The sequence below is a fragment of the Hyperolius riggenbachi genome, chromosome 9, assembly GCF_040937935.1.
Source record: "Hyperolius riggenbachi isolate aHypRig1 chromosome 9, aHypRig1.pri, whole genome shotgun sequence".
NCBI classification, from domain to species: Eukaryota; Metazoa; Chordata; class Amphibia; order Anura; family Hyperoliidae; genus Hyperolius; species Hyperolius riggenbachi.
The window spans coordinates 232,779,245-232,800,242 of NC_090654.1; positions in this window are offsets into that span (position 1 = coordinate 232,779,245).

Consider the following 20,998-nt stretch of genomic DNA (forward strand, 5'->3'; position numbering starts at 1 on the left):
ACTAATTAAAATTAATCCGAAAATTATGCAAAATTATGAAATATTACTAATACATACTAAATTAATTTCAATTTTTTCTGAAATTTCGCATTAAGATTACAATGCGTAATTGCGAATTTCAATGCAAAACTTTGCATATACGAAATAGGAACATATTACAGCTTTAGCTTTCATGTTGTCATGTGTGTTCCTTTTTAGGTAAACAGCATATTCATCTGGTGTTTATTTGTACTAGGCTAGCAGTGACGAGCTTCCAAAAATGAAACAAAATAAGGTAGTATTACTTTTTGCATTGCATTTTCAAATATAAAATCAGTTTAGCTCTGCTTGCCCGCAGCTGTTCACCTAATCATACAGTTGCAAGAAACTTGCACTGGCAGACTTCCTGTTCAGAAATGGTGTCTTGAAATTTACTTCCTTTGAGCTGGAAGTCTCCAACAGTCTGTGGCAGTATAGTGATTGATAAAGCACCTTCCTTCAATTTCTTATGTATGAAACTAGCTAGATGAAATGAGAGGTGAGTTGTGCAGCTAAAGAAACAAATGTGCAAAGATTTCAATTCTCCAACCTTACCACTGCCTTTTTTACCTCCCATCACCCCCAGTCAGGTTTGTAGCATAATGCTAGGAAATGTAGTCTGGCGGCTCTGGCCTCTGCGGTCTGTCAACTTTGGGAGCTACATGCTTAATACTTAATCGATTTTGATCTGATTAACGTAACGAGGGCAGGAAGGAAGCTATAATTCACTGGCAACTACTTTGAAAAGGCTGTTTTTTTCACCATGTTGCTTCTAATCTTTCATTAATATATTTATAATAGGCTATCAACGTAATTGGTAAAGGAATTTGCCTTATACAATTTTAGATTTTGGTGAGCTTTAAGTTTTCTTGCTCATAGTGTATATCATCTTAAATTACCAACGAACAGGAGAGGGAACCTTTGGCATAATTAATCATCAACATACAATGCAGTATTATCATCTTTACCTAGAGATTTAATAACAATACAGACCTTCAGCCAATAAACGTAGCACAATCAATATCAGCTTAGTAAGTTCCAATAAGATAGGGTATTTGTTGGCTTTATATAGTGGATTTTCTAGTTGTACATAAACTTAAAGGCCCTTCAATTCTGTTTTCCTCCTCGGTTTTCTCCTAGGTGATATTTTCACACATTATCAGGAAGTAAGAAAATATTTAGACTAATTTTGTCAATACTTTTTCACCTACTTTTTTTGCTACTTTTGGTACTTTTTCAGCTGCAGAGTGCTGAAAAGTTATTTTAACCTCCTAACATTCCTAGTAGGTCAAGATCAGTGCAGCTTTGTCTTCCTGAGCTGAACGCCACTGTGTGCGCTCCCGCGCATGCTTGCGTGTGATTAGGACAGGAAAGCTTACAATTAAAAATCTACCTCCTGCAGTTAAGTTTTAACCTCTACCTAGTCTATTAACCTTCCCCAACACCTGTAATACCTGAACTTGTTACTACACCTTGAGGGCCCATTAACACCAGAAGCGCTTTTCTGAGCGTTTTGCGATTGATTAGCGTTTTGTAATCTCTTGGCGACCGCTCCACACCAATTGGCGTGAATGTGACGGCAGCCCCAGGACCGCTCCACGCCAATTGGCGTGAACAGACTTCTATGGGGCTAGCAGGAGCGCGCAAAGCTCCGCCTTCAGTCTCCCAGAGACTGTTAGACGGTGAAACCGCTGTCTATTATACCTCTACAGCGATGCAATCTAAAGCAGCGCTGTTCTGGGGACAGCCGTGTGACACGGCTGTTCCCCTGGGGGACACAGAAGCAATCGGTGGTGATAGGCTGAAGCCTATCACAGTCGATCGCATATCTGTAAATATCTGTAATAAAAAAAATAAATATCTGTAATAAAAAAAATAAAAATATGTAACAGACTGCGCTAGTTAAAATTCATTAAAATACTTTAATAGTATATAAAATTAACAAAAGTAAAATCAACCTAAGGAAAAAAAAGGGGATATGAAATAACATATCCCCTTTTTTTTCCTTAGGTTGATTTTACTTTTCTTAATTTTATATACTATTAAAGTATTTTAATGAATTTTAACTAGCGCAGTCCGTTACATATTTTTGTTTGCTACTTATACAAGGTATTGGGACCCCTGAACAGGACTAGCGGCTCTTAGAGCAGGCGCAACACCATCTGAACATTATCCAATAAAAAAAATAAACATTAGGGGAGCGATCAGACCCCACCAACAGAGAGCTCTGTTGGTGGGGAGAAAAGGGGGGAAATCACTTGTGTGGTGAGTTGTGCAGCCCTGCAGCGAGCCATTAAAGCTGAAGTGGCCCAATTTAGGAAAAATGGCCTGGTCTTTAGGGGGTTTTAACACCGCGGTCCTTGAGTGGTTAAAATTGCAGTGAAAATCGCGGAAAAATCACTGCAATCTCGTGATCACATTGTAATGATCGCTGCTGCAGCAGCTATTGCTGGAAGTAGTGCTGCAGCTCAGGCAGTTCTGATCTATTTCCATGCAAGCTGCATAGCCTTGTCTGTCTTTCCCTGCTGTCAGCTTGTGACTGATTATCATTCACCTGTGTGGGAATCTGCATGTCTGCTCCCATTGGATGACCTCAGTATAAAGATCTGCTTCCTGCAGGGTTTACTTGGGTTTTTCATAGCTTCAGCTTAAGCCTGTCTTGCTGTCGCTTTAGCCCCCGATCGTGTTTCTTGTTATAAAGATACTTTGCTGGTCTTTGCATCATATATTGGTTCATTGCCAATATATATGCATACCAGCACGTTTATTATTTTCCTTGTATTTGTGTTACGTTAATACATCAGTGTCGCTGATGTATACGTACACGAACTGTTTATATCCTGTGTGCAGTTAGTCAGCTTTCCAGCACGTTTTGGTAGGTTGCGCGTACCGTGACCACCCGTGCTGAGGTAGTTACCCTGCTCCTGGTTCTGTTTGTGGATTGCGTTCATCTCTGCGAAGAGATAACGAATCCTTCTGAATCCTGTTCTGTTACTGTTTGTGGATTGCGTTCATCTCTGCGAAGAGATAACGAATCCTTCTGAATCCTGTTCTGTTACCGTTTGTGGATTGCGTTCATCTCTGCGAAGAGATAGCGAATCCTTCTGAGTCCTGTTCCCTGTGTTACTCCATTCCTAGTCAGCGTTCCTGCTTATGTCATATATCGGTTCATTGCCGATATATACATATGTTAGTCAGACGTTACAAATAGTTTCATTGATAGCTGTAATTGTAATACGCTAGGAAAACATACTTATTGTATACTTATCTGTGTTACGTTCATCTATCTTAATCCTGCTATTTTCTGACTATCCTGTCCTGTCTTTGTGAGGCACGCCATCGCTGCATCGCATTGGCTGCCTCATTCCAGTCTGTCTGGTTTTGGACGCTTGCTGTCGCTAAGTAGCCGCTAGCTAGCAAGCGTTCATTCTGTCTACCTGTCCTGATCTCCTCAGTTCTGGTTTATGCGCTCAGCGCTACTTTGCGCTGAGACGTTATAACGAAAGCATTGTTTGTGGCTGTCAGATCTGCACCGGCTCTGTGCGCCACAATCTCCTATTGGAGTCAGTCCTCCCCTCCACTATACTAGGGATAGCCTGTTTCCTGGTGCTAGTGTGTGTACCTCCTCCACGCCAGCTCATGCGTTGCATGCTGACTGTGGAGAATACACCACCAAGCCTTACATTATGAAAACCCCATTACCAATCCCCATTGTGGGGGGGATTCCCAGAAAGTATGACACTGTTAATTATGGTTCCTGTTCCTTTAAGAAATTTGAAGAACTTAGCTCTGAAACAGAAAATGAGTTTTTCTCTGAATGTGCCAGGTTCCTGACCAATCCTGATCTCCAAGCGACTCCTGTTTCAACCTGGGCACTCCAACTAAGTTATATTTTGTTTAAAGGGGAATTATTCCAGTGGGCATTTGATGTTCTCAATCATTCCGATTTGAAAGATAGACCGCTGGAATTTCTAGCGTTTGTGATCCATAACTGGTTGCGCATAGATCCATTGCCTTTTCCTCTTAATGAACTCCTGGCAGCAGGCCAATCAGCTGCTCCTTCAATTGCTTGCAAGAATGAGCAGCAAGCAGAAAGTGTTACTGATAATTTTCCTGCAGCTTTGAATAAATCACCAAAAACCGCAAGGTCAAAGGCAAAACGCAAACGTTCTAAGAAACGTGTCCAATCTGCAGAATCGTTATCCTTAGCGACTGAGACCTATAATGAGATTCTGCCATTAACAGATAATGAAATGCAATTGTCTTTCAGGGGAGTTAAATGGACTTATGAAACTACTAATGAACTTTCCTCCCTGGCTAGGGAAAATAAAGATTTTTGTTTAAAAGAATTATCTGAGTATGATTATGATGAGATATTACAGAGTATTGAACAAATCAACTTATTTGTGAACCAAGGGAAGTTTGCATACACTACAGTTCAACACTTGCTACAGGTATTGGAGATTCTTAAGAATAAGGAATCTGCCAATCACCTGCTAATTAACCCTATACATGTGCCTGCCACAATCATATCTGCAGACTGTGATCAGCCTAAATGTTTCGCTGTTAAGTATGCATGGGATCCTCCATTCGAGAGGGGAGAGATGGAAGCCCTGGTCTGTGAATGGAAGAATGATTCAAGTTCATTTTGTCAATTTTACAGTGCAAAAAGTGAAATGGTATTGAACGCATGCATTAAGTCAGCCTATAACCTAATAGAGGCTGGTGTGTGTAGGTATGACTGTGTGGCTCCCTTGATTGATGTGTGGGAACTGATTTTGGATGATTTTTATGTGACTCCGAATTCGCAAATTTGGCGTTCTGACCCGCCTGCTTCAGCACCTTTGGCTGATTCAGCAGGTGATTCGGAGCTCTTTTTGTGTGAAATTGAAGTTCCTGCAATTCCACCCTGTACCATGGATAACTCAGTGTTACTTCCCAGTAAAACAGAAGCCACTGATACATTCTTAACCTTGCCCTGCGCAAATTTCTCAGCAGAGAATCCAGAGGTCCTGCTGACTTCCGAGTCCAGCCTAGCCAGTACTCATGACTCTTTGTTTAGTGAAACAGACACCAGAAAAATCTTGCCTGTCTCTGCAAACACTTCTGCAGAAATTACCTGTGTTAATAAAGTTCAACTCCTGTCTGATCCAGCAGATGCCAATAGATGCACTACATCAGTTTCCGAGTCCCAGCAATCCTGTCTAGTAAACTCAGAACCCCAGCATCTGAATCTTCCAATTTTACAAATGAATGGTGATTCAGATGCGCAAACATTGTGTCTTGATCTTCCTGTTTCTACACCTCTTTCTAGTTTCGTGAATAGCTCAGAGCATCTGCTATGTGAACCTGAAATCGCAGAATTATTACCTTGTTCAGAAAATTTTCCAATAAATTTGCCCTGTACCATGAATTGTGCAGTAGATCTCTCCAATGAAACTCAGGTCACAGAATCATTATGCTGTCCAGCAGGTGCTTCCATGGTTTTGCCCTGCAATATGGACTGTTCAGTGATCCTGTCCAGTGAAGCTGTGGTCGCAGAGTCTTATGCTTCACCCAGTACTTTGGATACTTTAAACCCTCTAGCAGAGGAGGCTGAAGCACTGCTTACCTCAGTTGGTGTTGCAGTAATATTCACTTGTCTAGCAGCTGTTTTGGAATTACAGTCTGCTCTAATAAAACTTGATGAATTTCTGCCCAGCAAAGAAGAAGCCATTGAAATATTGTCCTCGTCAGCAAGTGTGTCAGATACCTTGCCCTGTACACAGTCTGATTTAACCAATGTTGTTGAGTCCCTCTCCAGTGTTGTAACAGCCGAGGAACTCCAGCCCTGTCCTCTGAATGTTTCAGAAGTCTTGCCCTGTAACATGGATAATTCTGATTCTCTGGTCAAAATAATAGAAATCTCAGAATTTCAGTCCGGTCTGATGAGTGTTCCTGAAACCCAGCCCTGTATCCTGAAAGATTCTAGTTCTCTGGCCGCTGTGGCAGAGGTTCCAGAGTCCCCTTCCTGTCCAGGGAATTCCTCAGTTTTGCCTAGTCCAGTGGGGGCTGCTGCAATACTGACTTGTTCTGCAGCACCTCATGAGCTCCAATCCAGTGTATTAAATGAGTCTCTGTCCAGTCCAGAGGTAGTTGTGGAGTCCCTATCTGGTTCAGTGCATACATCAGAAGATTTGTCCTGTTTTGTTGGTGCCCCTGAATCTGATTTGTTTCTGACTTTGCTGGAATCAGCGACATCTAAGTCTGATCCAGCATTCTCGTGTAAAAGTCCAGTGGTTGCGAAGTTTAGTCATGATGATTTTTTTTTGGCCAGTCCTGGTTTTGGTCCTGTCTTGGCTGACCCTGAGGCTCACAGTTCCTTGACATGCCCAGAGGTTTCTCTTGTGCCAGTGTGCCCAGATGTTCTTTGTGTGCCAGAATGCCCAAGTGTGTTTAAGGTGTTAGCGTGCTCTGATGCTTCCTTAGTGGGAACATGTTCTGATGTTGCCAGTCTGCCTGCATGCCCAGAGATGGTTCTGGTCCCTGAAAGCCCTGATATTGATGTTTGTCCTTGTGGCCCTGACTCGGGAATTGCCCTAGGTTCCATAGGGGTTCTTGATAGTTCTCCATGTGAGCCTAAGGGGCATTCTGACCTATGGGGATCTCTTTGGAGCTTCAAGGTGTTCTGGGAGGTCTCTGAGAAAACTTGTCCTGGTGCCTTGGACTGGTTCAACAGTGGGTTTTGTGTTGGTAAAGACAGTACCGGTGGGCATTGCAAAGGCTTTGGCGTTTCTGAACGGTTCCTGGAAGGCGGTGGGTATCGCTCAGGGAGTTTCGGAGGGCTTTCTTCTGGAAATCATGGTTCTGATGGGTGTCACACTGGGGCTTGTAGTACTGATGGGCATGGTTCTGTAGGTTCTGGTTCTGATGGGTCCAGTCTTGTGGGGACTGATTCTGGAATTCGGTCTTGCCGGGCTGTCCCGGTCATCATGAATTATCAGTCAGACTGTTTTGTTGGAAATTTCAGTTTTGAAAAGCGTCTGGAATCCGCTTTTAAAGGCGGGGGTACTGTAATGATCGCTGCTGCAGCAGCTATTGCTGGAAGTAGTGCTGCAGCTCAGGCAGTTCTGATCTATTTCCATGCAAGCTGCATAGCCTTGTCTGTCTTTCCCTGCTGTCAGCTTGTGACTGATTATCATTCACCTGTGTGGGAATCTGCATGTCTGCTCCCATTGGATGACCTCAGTATAAAGATCTGCTTCCTGCAGGGTTTCCTTGGGTTTTTCATAGCTTCAGCTTAAGCCTGTCTTGCTGTCGCTTTAGCCCCCGATCGTGTTTCTTGTTATAAAGATACTTTGCTGGTCTTTGCATCATATATTGGTTCATTGCCAATATATATGCATACCAGCACGTTTATTATTTTCCTTGTATTTGTGTTACGTTAATACATCAGTGTCGCTGATGTATACGTACACGAACTGTTTATATCCTGTGTGCAGTTAGTCAGCACGTTTTGGTAGGTTGCGCGTACCGTGACCACCCGTGCTGAGGTAGTTACCCTGCTCCTGGTTCTGTTTGTGGATTGCGTTCATCTCTGCGAAGAGATAACGAATCCTTCTGAATCCTGTTCTGTTACTGTTTGTGGATTGCGTTCATCTCTGCGAAGAGATAACGAATCCTTCTGAATCCTGTTCTGTTACCGTTTGTGGATTGCGTTCATCTCTGCGAAGAGATAGCGAATCCTTCTGAGTCCTGTTCCCTGTGTTACTCCATTCCTAGTCAGCGTTCCTGCTTATGTCATATATCGGTTCATTGCCGATATATACATATGTTAGTCAGACGTTACAAATAGTTTCATTGATAGCTGTAATTGTAATACGCTAGGAAAACATACTTATTGTATATTTATCTGTGTTACGTTCATCTATCTTAATCCTGCTATTTTCTGACTATCCTGTCCTGTCTTTGTGAGGCACGCCATCGCTGCATCGCATTGGCTGCCTCATTCCAGTCTGTCTGGTTTTGGACGCTTGCTGTCGCTAAGTAGCCGCTAGCTAGCAAGCGTTCATTCTGTCTACCTGTCCTGATCTCCTCAGTTCTGGTTTATGCGCTCAGCGCTACTTTGCGCTGAGACGTTATAACGAAAGCATTGTTTGTGGCTGTCAGATCTGCACCGGCTCTGTGCGCCACAATCTCCTATTGGAGTCAGTCCTCCCCTCCACTATACTAGGGATAGCCTGTTTCCTGGTGCTAGTGTGTGTACCTCCTCCACGCCAGCTCATGCGTTGCATGCTGACTGTGGAGAATACACCACCAAGCCTTACACACATATGCGAAAATGGTGGTGATTTCCCCACGATTTTAATGAAAATTAATGAGAGCTATTTTAAAAAGACGCAAATCAATCACAAAACACTCAATATGGCGGCAGTTCAGACTCCCAATGCTCTACAGATGTACAGCAATTATAAAATAAAATAATTTTAGGAAAAAAGTATTAAACAAAGAAAGCCTAGATAGTTCAGAAAAAAAACACGTATAAAGCACTTGGATGTTATAAGTAATGGAAAAGTTATTGCTGTTTTAATAGTGACACAGCTGAAGTGTGAAAATTGTCAGGAACATACAGGGTAAAAACCCAGAAATTGAGTAAGGTCCTAAGTGTCTGAATATTTCCCACACCTCTATAACGAACTGAAAAAGTTGCTCAGCAAGGGTGATGAAACATCTTGTAGAACATAAAGAGGCTGAGGCTACCTTATATTGTTTTGTACAAATCCTATCACGTGAGTATCTGCATGGACTCTGAAAAAGATATTACTACAATACCAAGTAGGGATGGTCAATGAAATGCAAATAATTCCGAGGTGATATAGGCTTATGCAAATTTTGTAAGCAAACATATACAGATTTAAAATGGACCACTCAAATCCCTGCAATGTGGCCATTTTCAGACTGCATACAAAGTTTGCATAATCATGCATCAACTTTGCACCTCATTAACCATGTATTTATATTTTCTCGAAATGGAAATTAGCTGTTTAGATGCAAAAATTATCAATGAAAATTTGCAAGCAACACTGCTGGATGCCACCACCTTTTCATACTTCCAGAATATGCATGTGTGCCGGCATAATGGGCGGCCTACCATATGTACTTGTGCATACAACTAGTCTATCTTACTCAGCCTCCACACTCCAATGTGACCTGACCTACAGCCTGCTCTCCACCTTTTGGTACCTCCTGTTCTCTATTTCACAGGTAATGTATCCCAGAAGCCACAACCTGGTGCCTTTTTTTTTCAGCAGTGAAGTCCATTGCCTACTAGGGGTAATGGCCTAAAATCCCTTGGAGGAGGTGAAGACCAACATCCACTTAGACTCCTGGCCCAGGGAGACCCTTGCCTACCACTGGAGCTAAAGGTCAACAGACTACCTGGAAATCATAACAGCTGTGTAGCTGTTGAAAGCCTGTGTGACGCAACGGACCTGGACTAAATTCTTTCAAAAATTGTCTGCTATAATGTAACCACAGTCTGCAACCCTAAGCGGGCCAATATCCGGTCATAGGGCTGGTGCACACCAAAAGAACTTCTGAGAGCTTTGAAAATTGCTAGTGCTTCGAAAAGTGTTTGGCTAATGTGTTTGTATGGGCTTGATCACACCACAGTGATGTTATTTTTTCTCAAATGAAAACGTGGGTCCCGCAGCATTTTAGAGGTGATTATGCCTCAATGTAAAGTATAAGAAAAGTGGAAAATTGCTCTAAAAAGCACTGAACAGAGCGAATTTTCAAAACTTTTTTTCTTTTGCCAAACGCTGTTCACTTCCAGATTACAGTTTACAAGAACTGTAAAATCATTACAAAAAAGGCTCCAAAATCGCTAGGCATTAATAGGAAATTTCTAGGCACATGCCCAGAATTGCTACTGCAAATCGCTATAAAAATCGCTAAGGCCTTGTTCACATCTAAAATTGAAATTGGTGACGGTCGCGTTTTGCGATTTTGAGAGTGATTTTTTTTCCCCCTCCTGGTTCTTACCTGTGCGCTACAATTTTGTGTAAAGCGGTTTTCAAAGCGCTTTTGCAGAGCAATTTCTTTTTTCACTTCTTGACGCAGGTCAGGAAGTGAACTCTTTGACCTGGAAAATAATAAGTACAATGTATTTATTCTTAAAAGAGCGAACGCAATAGCCGCAAAAGCAATTTTGTGAGCGTTTTTCCTTTACCTTCCATTGCCCAAAAAATGGTGCAGGCAGCGCTTTGGTCAGCGGAAAGCTGCCGAAATGCGCAGATATGAACAGTCTCATAAGGATTCATTGCACAAGCACTTTTAAGGCAATTTTCAAAAGCTTAAAAAATAGTGAAACCACCCTAGGTGTGAACATGGCCTAAGAGTTTGTGATTATGCCTAGCGAATTTTGGCGTTTACCGTATATACTCGCATACAAGCCCAATTTTTGACCCCAAAAAAGTGGCACAAAAGTGGGGGTCTCGGCTTGTATGCGAGTCATTATTAAGTTGCCTGTGTTACCCGCAACTCCTCCATCACCAGGGTGACTCTCTGCTAATGAGTGGCTTTTTCCCCGTTGGAATATGCAGAGCGAGGGTGTGCGCGTATCCCTTGCCGGTCTGCGTGTTGATGTCTCTGTTGGCCAGTTGCAGGCCCCTTGTAATGACGCTCTCTGTTTGCGCACTGGACTGCGTCATTACAAGGAGCCTGCGACTGGCCAATAGAGACACGCCGACTGGCAAGTGATACGAGCACACCCTCCCTCTGCAAATCCCGACAGGGAAGAAGCCGCTCGTTAGTGGCAAATCACCATGGTGATGGAGGAGTTGCTCTTCCCCCCTCTCTCCTTCGGAAGCTCACGCTGCCTCCTTACTTCCCGCTTTTACTTGGACTCTATCCTTATGGACACAGGCGGGACACAGAGGCCACATTAAAGGTATGGCTGCAGCAGATATTCCAATGTAGGAGCCGTGCTTCCCCCTCTCTCTCCTTCATTAAAGCTGTCTCCAGTACTAGCACTGCCTCCATACTTTCCTCTTTCACTTGGGCTCTATCCTTATAGCTCCTCTTGTTGCACCTACACCTAAGTCTATCTGAGGTGTATTTTTGCACAGCGCTATTACATATTGTTTCTGACACTTTTTTTCTGGTCTGGCATTGTAACCTTGTTTTTTTATCACTGCCTCTTATGTGTTTGTTGTTTGAGATTGGCCTCTCATCTTATGCATCTACATGTATGCTGCTGAAGCACATTGCACTTTATAGGGAAGGTTTGCAAATGCATTATTCATATATTAATTAAGTTGTGCTCCTAGGTACAGGTTTGAGCAGCTGTTCATTTGTTTATGAAGCATTAGGTGGATTTATTATTGTCATCATAATGCATTCAATCAGTGTTTGACTTTGTTCTATGCCATACAGCCACTGCATTTTGTACCCTCGACTTATACTCGGGTCAATCATTTTTCCCAGTTTTTGGGGTAAAGTTGGGTGGTCGGCTTATATGCGGGTCAACTTATATGCGGGTATATACGGTATTAATCCATAGTGAGGACAGCTAAATGCTCAGCAAAATAGCGGTGTTGCAATTGTAGACTTTCCAGCCAGGATCTCCTTTAACATTAACCCTGATTAATCTATATTCAGTCTACTGTCTTGTTTGAAACCTTTTTTTTTGTTCTTGTGCAAGCTATATTTTAAGGTAAATACCAATTTGTAAATAAATGTTGTCTTCTGGTAAACTCCTACATGCAATATCCCAGGCCAGTAGTTCAAGGTTGGCTATTTAAATATCTGCAATATTAAAATAATTTTATTTGATTAAAATATGATTCAGCAATAATTTCAGCACAGCTCTGCAAGAAAAAAAAAGTAAAAAAAAAAAAATCCTACAAAAATCCGCAGAGGTGACAGCAATTTGCATACATTAAATGTGATATAATTGAATCTGTCATCTTTTTAAACTTTGAACAGTTTCTCATGCAAAGTTTTGACTTCAGAAAGGCAGTCGGGGAAGATAATACTCCAGCTGTGCTATGTAAGGCCTAATCTTGCTAGTCTTTAAAGGGATACTGTAGGGGGGTCTGGGTAAAATGAGCTGAACTTACCCGGGGATTCTAATGGTCCCCCGCAGACATCCTGTGTTGGCGCAGCCACTCCCCAATGCTCCGGCCCCGCCTCCGGTTCACTTCTGGAATTTCTGACTTAAAAGTCAGAAAACCACTGCGCTTGCGTTGCAGTGTCCTCGCCCCCGCTGATGTCACCAGGAGTGTGCTTCGCAGACAGACCATACTGGGCCTGCGCTGTGCGCTCTTGATGACATCAGCGGGATCGAGGACACGGCAACGCAGGCGCAGTGGTTTTCTGACTTTAAAGGGATACTGTAGGGGGGTCGGGGGAAAATGAGCTGAACTTACTCGGGGCTTCTAATGGTCCCTCGCAGACATCCTGTGTTGGCGCAGCCACTCACCGATGCTCTGGCCCCGCCTCCAGTTCACTTCTGGAATTTCTGACTTTAAAGTCAGAAAACCACTGCTCCTGCACGCCCGTGTCCTCGCTCCCGCTGATGTCACCAGGAGTGTACTGCGCAGACACAGACCATACTGGGCCTGCGCAGTGCGCTCTTGATGACATCAGCGGAATCGAGGACACGGCAACGCAGGCGCAGTGGTTTTCAGACTTTAAAGTCTGAAATTCCAGAAGTGAACCGGAGGCGGGGCCGGAGCATCGGTGAGTGGCTGCGCCAACACAGGATGTCTGCGGGGGACCGTTAGAAGCCCCGGGTAAGTTCAACTCATTTTCCCCTGACCCCCCTACAGTATCCCTTTAAAGTCAGAAATTCCAGAAGTGAACCAGAGGCGGGGCCGGAGCATCGGTGAGTGGCTGCGCCAACACAGGATGTCTGCGGGGGACCATTAGAAGCCCCGGGTAAGTTCAGATCATTTTCCCCCGACCCCCCTACAGTATCCCTTTAAATGAGATTAAAAAAAAAAAAATAAACAACCCACAAACCAATGTGGAGCAATTTATAATTTACAATCATGTTTATTAATTCAAATTAACATGTGAGCTCTCTGAGTTTCCCATTTAGGGTGCATTTATTTGTAATTTCTTCATTGGTAATGCCTTCAGGGCTGCTTTGTGAGTGGATAAATGCAGTCCTGAGCACTTTGCTAATTAACCACTTCCGCCTTCAGTCATTTTCACTTTATGCATCTGAGCAATTGTTCACCTCCCATTTATTAGCCTATAACTTTATCACTACTCATAACAATGAACTGATCTATATCTTGTTTTTTTCCGCCACCAATTAGGCTTTCTTTGGGTGGTACATTTTGCTAAGAGTCACTTTACTGTAAATGCATTTTAACAGGAAGAATAAGAAAAAAAACGGAAAAAATTCATTATTTCTCAGTTTTCAGCCATTATAGTTTTAAAATAATACATGCCTCCATAATTAAAACGCACGTGTTGTATTTGCCCATTTGTTGTTATTATAACATTAAAATTATGTCCCTATAACAATGTATGGCGACAATATTTTATTTGGAAATAAAGGTGCATTTTTTCCGTTTTGCATCTATCACTATTTACAAGTTTAGAATAAAAAAAAATTAGAAATATTTCATCTTTACATTGATATTTAAAAAGTTTAGACCCTTAGGTAAATATTTACATGTTGTTTTTTTTTATTATTGTAATGTTTTTTTTTATATTAAACATTTTATTTGGGTATTTTTTGGGAGGGTGGGATGTAAACAGTACTTTTATAATGTAATTGTGTGTTGAGTTTTATTTTTTAACTTTTAGTTGTAGTTTTACTCTTTGGCCACAAGATGGCGGCCATGAGTTTGTTTACATGACGTCACTCTAAGCGTAACATACGCTTAGAGGGACGCATGGGGGACGCAACAGCCAGAAAAAGCGGAGCTTCTGAGAGAAGCTGTCGCTTTTTCTGCAGGGGAGAGGAATCAGTGATCGGGCACCATAGCCCGATTCACTGGTTTGTGGGCTAACGATCTGCAGCCGGGAGCGCGCGTGCATGCGGGAGTGCACGGATACGCACATGGCCTCCTGGGCGTAGCTAGTACGTCCAGGAGGCCAAAGTAGTTAAAACCCAGGCATCCCAAAAGCATACTGAAAAAAATCAAAAAGTTGGATACTTACCTCAGTGGAGAGAAGCCTCTGGATCCTCCAGAGGCTTCTCCGATCCTCCTCCACCCCATCATTGCTTGTACCCTTTTCTTCTTTGCTGCAGTGCTCTCATCCGTATACGAGTGTGGACACACTGTTCAGGTGCAAATACAGCCCGCAATGGGAGGCTTCGAAAGTCTTTGGGAGCTTGAGCAGTTCTCTCTCGCAATATAGAAATGCCCATCTTCAGCAGCACTTGGGCTCACAAAGCCTCCAACAGTGGGAGATTTGAACGGAGGAGCCAGCGCTGGAATGTGGGGACCATGAGAGGAACGGGAAAGCTCTATAGGACCCAGAGCCTTCCCTCTCCTAAGGCAAGTTTTTTTTTACTTATTATTTATTATTACTAATTATTATTATTTGCTTCAGACTCCCTTTAACTACTTCCGTACTAGCAGTCTCTCCCTTCTTATGGACCAGAGATATAGTGGGTAGTGCGTGATCAGCAGAAGCGTCGTGACCACACGACGGGGATCTTTGAAATTTATGTCCTGTTGGAGCCGTGCAGCAACAAGCAGGACGTATATTTCAACCGTGCTGGCCCGGAAGCGGTTAAACTCCATCCGATAACCACCAAAACGTTATACTGTTAATAATACAATTAACTCTGAACTCCTCCAACACGGTATCTGGAAACTGATGTGGGTGTACAGTCATAAATTACATTCAAGGCGATCATTTATTTAGTTCTTCTAACAAAAGAAAATTCCAAAATGTGGCCGTTTTTCATAGCGGTTTAATCGCTCATTTCCAGCCATCCTGCAGAGAGCATTGCTTCTTATAAATGGCCATTTATCTTATCAGAATCTTATTTCTTATTCCATCTATTAAATTGTTCTAAAAGGCCGACTGGAAGATTCCCATTCCTCTTATTCTGTGAGATCTGTATTATCTATTTTCATTTGGCCTATCTAATTTCAGCAGACAATATTGTTCCTCCTCCATGTTCGGCGTGCGGTTTTGCCTTCTATTCCCTGGCTGCTATTTCCTCTTGCCTTTCCTTTAACTTGGTTTGATAAATCTTACAGAAATGCCACAGTCTGTAGAATTGTTTCTTGCGTTAGAACTTTTATTTTGGCTCAACTTGAATGATAAAGTCAGCAACTTTTTCTGTTAAAGGGAACCAGAGACGCCATACTTATAAAAAGAAAAAAGATTTTATACATACCTGGGGCTTTTTCCAGCCCCATAAGCCTGCATCGCTCCCACGCCGCCATCCTCCGCTTCCTGGATCCGCCGGTACCGGGTCCCGTCACTTCCGGCGAACGCGGCCAATTGTCCGCATGAGCAGGGGCTCCCTCCATACCCTTACGCGTGCGGCTGCGCAGTATGCAGCCGCACGCGTAAGGGTATGCCGGGAGCCCCTGTGATGCGGACAATTGGCCGCGTGCTGCGGCCGACTGGCCGAAACTACGGGACTCGGTACCACCGCATACAGGAAGCGGAGGACGGTGGCGTGGGAGCGATCCATGTGTATAGGGCTGGAGGAAGCCCCAGGTATGTATAAAATCTTTTTTCTGGGGCCTCTGGTTCCCTTTAAGCGGACAGAGAATCTGGCAATCAATAATAGAGTGGGCATGAAACCCAAGTGCGGCCAAGTGACAGAGCCATCTCAACAAGAGAATCAGAGGATTAAAGTGGGATTTTCAGCCATAAAATCAAATTCCATTTACCCACTGCTTGGTGTTTTTATGTAGTCTATATACAGTCTGCATTGCAAGCACTCTAATATAATCAGAAATGTGTCTCCTGTAATAAATCTTAGTCAGCCTAGCTCTATTCTCGTACATTGCTGGGGAGAGGGAAGCTTGTTATCTCCCCACCCACATTCCTGCTCCTCACTGATTGTCTGAATGCAGTTCAGTGTGACAGGAGGCTATTCAGAAGCTGCTGAAATATGATCTATGCTGTGCTCACATGTGTTTAAAAAGCAAGCTAGAGATGACAGTGCATTTTCTACAGAGGGTTGGCAATGTCTACACCATTTCAGGCAGAAGAAAAAAAGACTAAGGGAGGAAATTACATTAGAACTGGCTTCAGTCACAGGCTGTAAAGTTGGAAAAAGCCTGGACCAGTTTTCTCTTTATTTACTATATAAAATTCACTGAAATCACTGAAATTTCACAATGACCTTAACCTCCTTGTCGGCCTAATTAATCCGGCAAGGAGGCAGCGCAGCACTTTTTTTTTTTTTAAATCATGTAGCGAGCCCAGGGCTCGCTACATGATAGCCGCTGAGCGGCGGCATCCTCCCACCCACTCCGATCGCCTTCGGCGATCAGAGTAAGCAGGAAATCCCGTTCAGAACGGGATTTCCTGCAGGGCTTCCCCGGTCGCCATGGTGTCATGGACGTCGGGACGTCACAGGGAATCCCGATCCGCCCCTCAGCGCTGCCTGGCACTGATTGGCCAGGCTGCGCAGGGGTCTGGGGCGGGGCGGCGCGGTGGGTAGCGGCGAATCGGCGGCGAGCGCGTACTACACGCAGCTAGCAAAGTGCTAGCTGCGTGTAGGGAAAAAAATTATGCAAATTGGCCCAACGGGGCCTGAGAAATCCTCCTGCGCGGGTTACCCCGAGCTGAGCTCAGGATAACCGGCAAGGAGGTTAAACCTTGGTGGTCTACTTATAAAGAAGTACTGATCCACTAAAGATGCTTGTCACAATTGCTCATGCTTACCTCCCCTCATTCCTGCACTGGCTCTCCTGCAATGACGGCGGAGTGTAACAATCACTCGTTTCACTCCATTCGCCGAGTCCCACACAGTTCTGTTTTGTTCTGTTTTCCCCGCATGGCAGAGGACACTGACCCGACATGATTCTGGGATCAGCGTCCTCTGTTGCTAGGGCCTCTGCTGCCAATGTATTTCGTGGGTGTAGGCGGTACTGAACCATTCCCTTATTGAGAGACGGGTTATTTAAACCCTGCCCTCTCACATTTCATTGCTATTGCATCCCTGGTCATCAGCCAAGGCGTTCAATCGCCGTTCCCCCTTCCCTTTCCTGGATCTCCTCCCTGTTGGCTTTTCCTCATACAAGGATCTCCCTTCCAGGACACCCCTTTGGCTTATCCCTGTTGCTACACTTCCTGCCTGTCTACCTGATTTAGCCTGCCTGCCAACCTGCCTCACTGCTTGCAGCCTAACCAGGATCCCTGCACTCCCTGTCAGACTCCTGTCTTCCATCCATCCCTGCTTCCCAGCCTGCACTTCCCGACCTGCATCCCTGTGCCTATCCCTGTTCACTGTCAGTCTCCCTGCATCACTTCCCTGTCCTGCAGCTTCCCTGGGTTTCCTTCAGCCAGCCAGTTCCCTCCAGGAACTCTCCCAGTTACCTGCAGCTTTCCTGGGGATTCCCTCAGCCTGTGAGTTCCCTTTGGAACTCTCCCAGTCACCTGCAGCTTCCCTTGGGATTCCCCCTGCCTGCCAGTTCCCTCTAGGAACTCTTCAGTTATCTGCAGCATCCTAGGGTTTTCTCCAGTCTGTCTGCTTGCACCTCTGACACTGTGGTTGTCCTTGGCAGGTTCTGGTGCTCCGTATCAACTGTTATGTATAGAGTGCTTGGGGGGCCCTTTGTAAAATTTGCACCAGGGCCCATAGCTCTTTAGCTATGCCACTGCTCTGTACCATTGTTCCAGTGGTGGGTGTGATACATGGTATATGCTATGACTGTATTTGTACTAATTGTATTTTATTCCTGCATTGTTTGTTTGCTGTGATTAGGCTATGTCTCTGCATTGATTGTAAGTTACTGGAGTCAGGTGGGGCATTTGCCATTGTTCTATTGTCTGTTAGCAGACTGGCCTTGCTCTTATCATCTGCTAACATATGATGTCTGTTTTGTTAAGCTTGCTATACTGTCTGGTAGAGTGAGAGAGGGAGTCAGTTTTGTGTGAGACAGCTAGGTGAAAGCTGTATGCTCCTGTATCGATGGAAGTTCTCTGATGTATGGATCAGAATAAAGTGTTCGTCATTGGATTCCATGTCTGCTCACTGTTTATGGACAGTCCTCATGTCATATCATGACACCGGGTCCTGGTGAAGTTCTTTGACCAGCTTGGTTGAATACATCTTCGGCCCTCTTCAGGGACGCAAGCGGGGGTCGAGTGGTGCGTGGACGTTGGTGAACGGCGTCCACTTACTATTTCCAGAGAGTGGACGCCGTTCACCCTGGCATGTGTGGAGGGGAGCAGCGCAGTGGAACGAGAGCTGTGAGCAGCGGTGGAGAAGGGGGGCCATCTCCCCCCCCATCCCTCACCTTAGGGTGCTCTCCTTCCCTCGCTCTCCCCTCCTGAAGTAACGTGCGGGCAGCCGGCAGCGGGCGGGACTTAGCTCTCCTCGTTCCGGCGCCGGATCTGCGTGCCACTACTCTGGTCTGGTGCAGACCAGACTTGCGGCACGCAGATCCGGTGTTCCGACGAGGAGGAGAGGTAAGTCCCGTCCGCTGCCGGCTGCGCGCACGTTACTTCAGGAGGGGAGAGCGAGGGAAGGAGAGCGCCATAAGGTGAGGGATGGGGGGGAGATGGGCCCCCTTCTCCGCCACTGCTCACAGCTCTCCTTCCACTGCGCTGCTCCCCTCCTGTTGGGGGACACCTGACTACCTATTCTGGGGACATATACCCTCTGACTACATTTACTGGGACATATACCCCTGTCTACATATACTTTGCACATATACCCCTGGCTACATATATACTGGGCACATATACCCCCTGACTACATATACTGGGCACATATACCCCCTGACTACATATACTGTGCACATATACCCCTGGCTACATATATACTGGGCACATATACCCCTTGACTACATATACTGGGCACATATACCCCCTGACTACATATACTGGGCATATATACCCCCTGACTACATATGCTGGGCACATATACCCCTGACTACATATACTGGACACATATACCTCTGACTAAATATATACTGGGCACATATACCCCCTGACTACATATACTGGGCACATATACACCTGCCTACATATACCCCTGCCTACATATACTGGGACATATACCCCTGCCTACATATACTGGGCACATATACCCCTGACTACATATACTGGGCACATATACCTCTGGCTACATATACTGGGCACATATACCCCTAACTACATATACTGTGACCTATACCCCTGACTACATATACTGGCACATTTATACCCCTGGCTACATATACTGGGACATATACCCCTGGCTACATATACTGGGACATATACCCCTGGCTACATATACTGGGCACATATACCCCTGGCTACATATACTGGGCACATATACCCCTGGCTACATATACTGGGCACATATACCCCTGGCTACATATACCCCTGGCTACATATACTGGGCACGTACACCCCTGGCTACATATACTGGCCACGTATACCCCTGGCTACATATACTGGGGATATATACCCCTGGCTACAAATACTAGGCACATATACCTCTGGCTACATATACTGGGGACTACTATACTCATGGCTACTTATACTGGGGACACCTATAGACCTGGCTACCTATGCTGGGGGTACCTATTTTGGGGGAACTGCTGTCAGATTATCTGCATTCTTGTGGAACCGCTGCTATGTATTTTGGGGAACAGCTGCCAGATTATGTGTATGTTAGGGGAACGGCTGCTGCCAGATTACGCGTATTTTGGGGAACTGCTGCCAGATTGTGTATGTTTGGGGGACCACTGCTGCCAGATTATATGTATTTTGGGTGATCCGCTGCCAGGTTTCGCGTATTTTGGGGAACTGCTTCCAAATTGTGTGTATTTTGGGGGAACTGCTGCTGCCACATTATCTATTTTGGGGGAACCACTGCCATATTATCTGTATTTTGGAGGAACTTCTACCAGATTATGGGCCTGATTCACAAAGCGGTGATAACTCAGTTATCACGCCTAAAAGACTTTAGGCGTGATAACCTTTGCACCAGCAAAGTTATCACCGCTTTGTGCTCTAACTCGCGCGAAGTTCCCGCGCGTATGCGCGCGCGCAAAGTCCAATAGGGCTTAATGGGCACTTCGCGCGAAGCACGGTGCGCTGCGCGCGTAGCACACCGCGCTACGCGCGCAAAACTTTGCGTGCGGGAGTTCACGCGAATTCCTTCAGATCACGCCTAAACAAAGTTTAGGCGTGATAAAGGGCTTTTCACAGGCGTGCAAAGTGTTTGCACCGCTTTGTGAATCAGGCCCTATGTGTCTTTTTGGTGAAATGCTGTCAGATTTCATCTATTTTGGGGGGATACACTACGGCAGAGCTCAAACTTCCCCGGCAGACCTTTTACATCACTGCTAAGGTCATGTATATTTGGCCCCACCCATGACCACACCCACATTATGCTTGACCACGCCCATTTTTGGTGGGGTTTCCCAGGTGAGTCCACTCACCTCTTTTCCCAGGACTAGACCCCTGGACGCAAGTACTTCCGTACTGCGCACGCATAAGTCCAGGCTCCTGCATGCTCCGGTTTGCTTTAATGAGCAAGTATACCTTTTCTCTTTCTCTTAAACCAGTGGCTGGATGGTGTAATGGTTAAGGGCTCTGCCTCTGACACAGGAGACCTGGGTTTAAGTCTCGGCTCTGCCTGTTTAGTAAGCCAGCACCTATTCAGTAGGAGACCTTAGGCAAGTCTCCCTAAAGAAAGAGAACTGCCTATAGAGCGCTTCCTAGTGGCTGCAGCTCTGGTGCTTTGAGTCCGCCAGGAGAAAAGCGCGATATAAATGTTATTTCTCTTTGTCTTGTCTTGGTTTTATACTTGGCCCTTGTGTTTGTGGTGCAATGCTCTGCCACC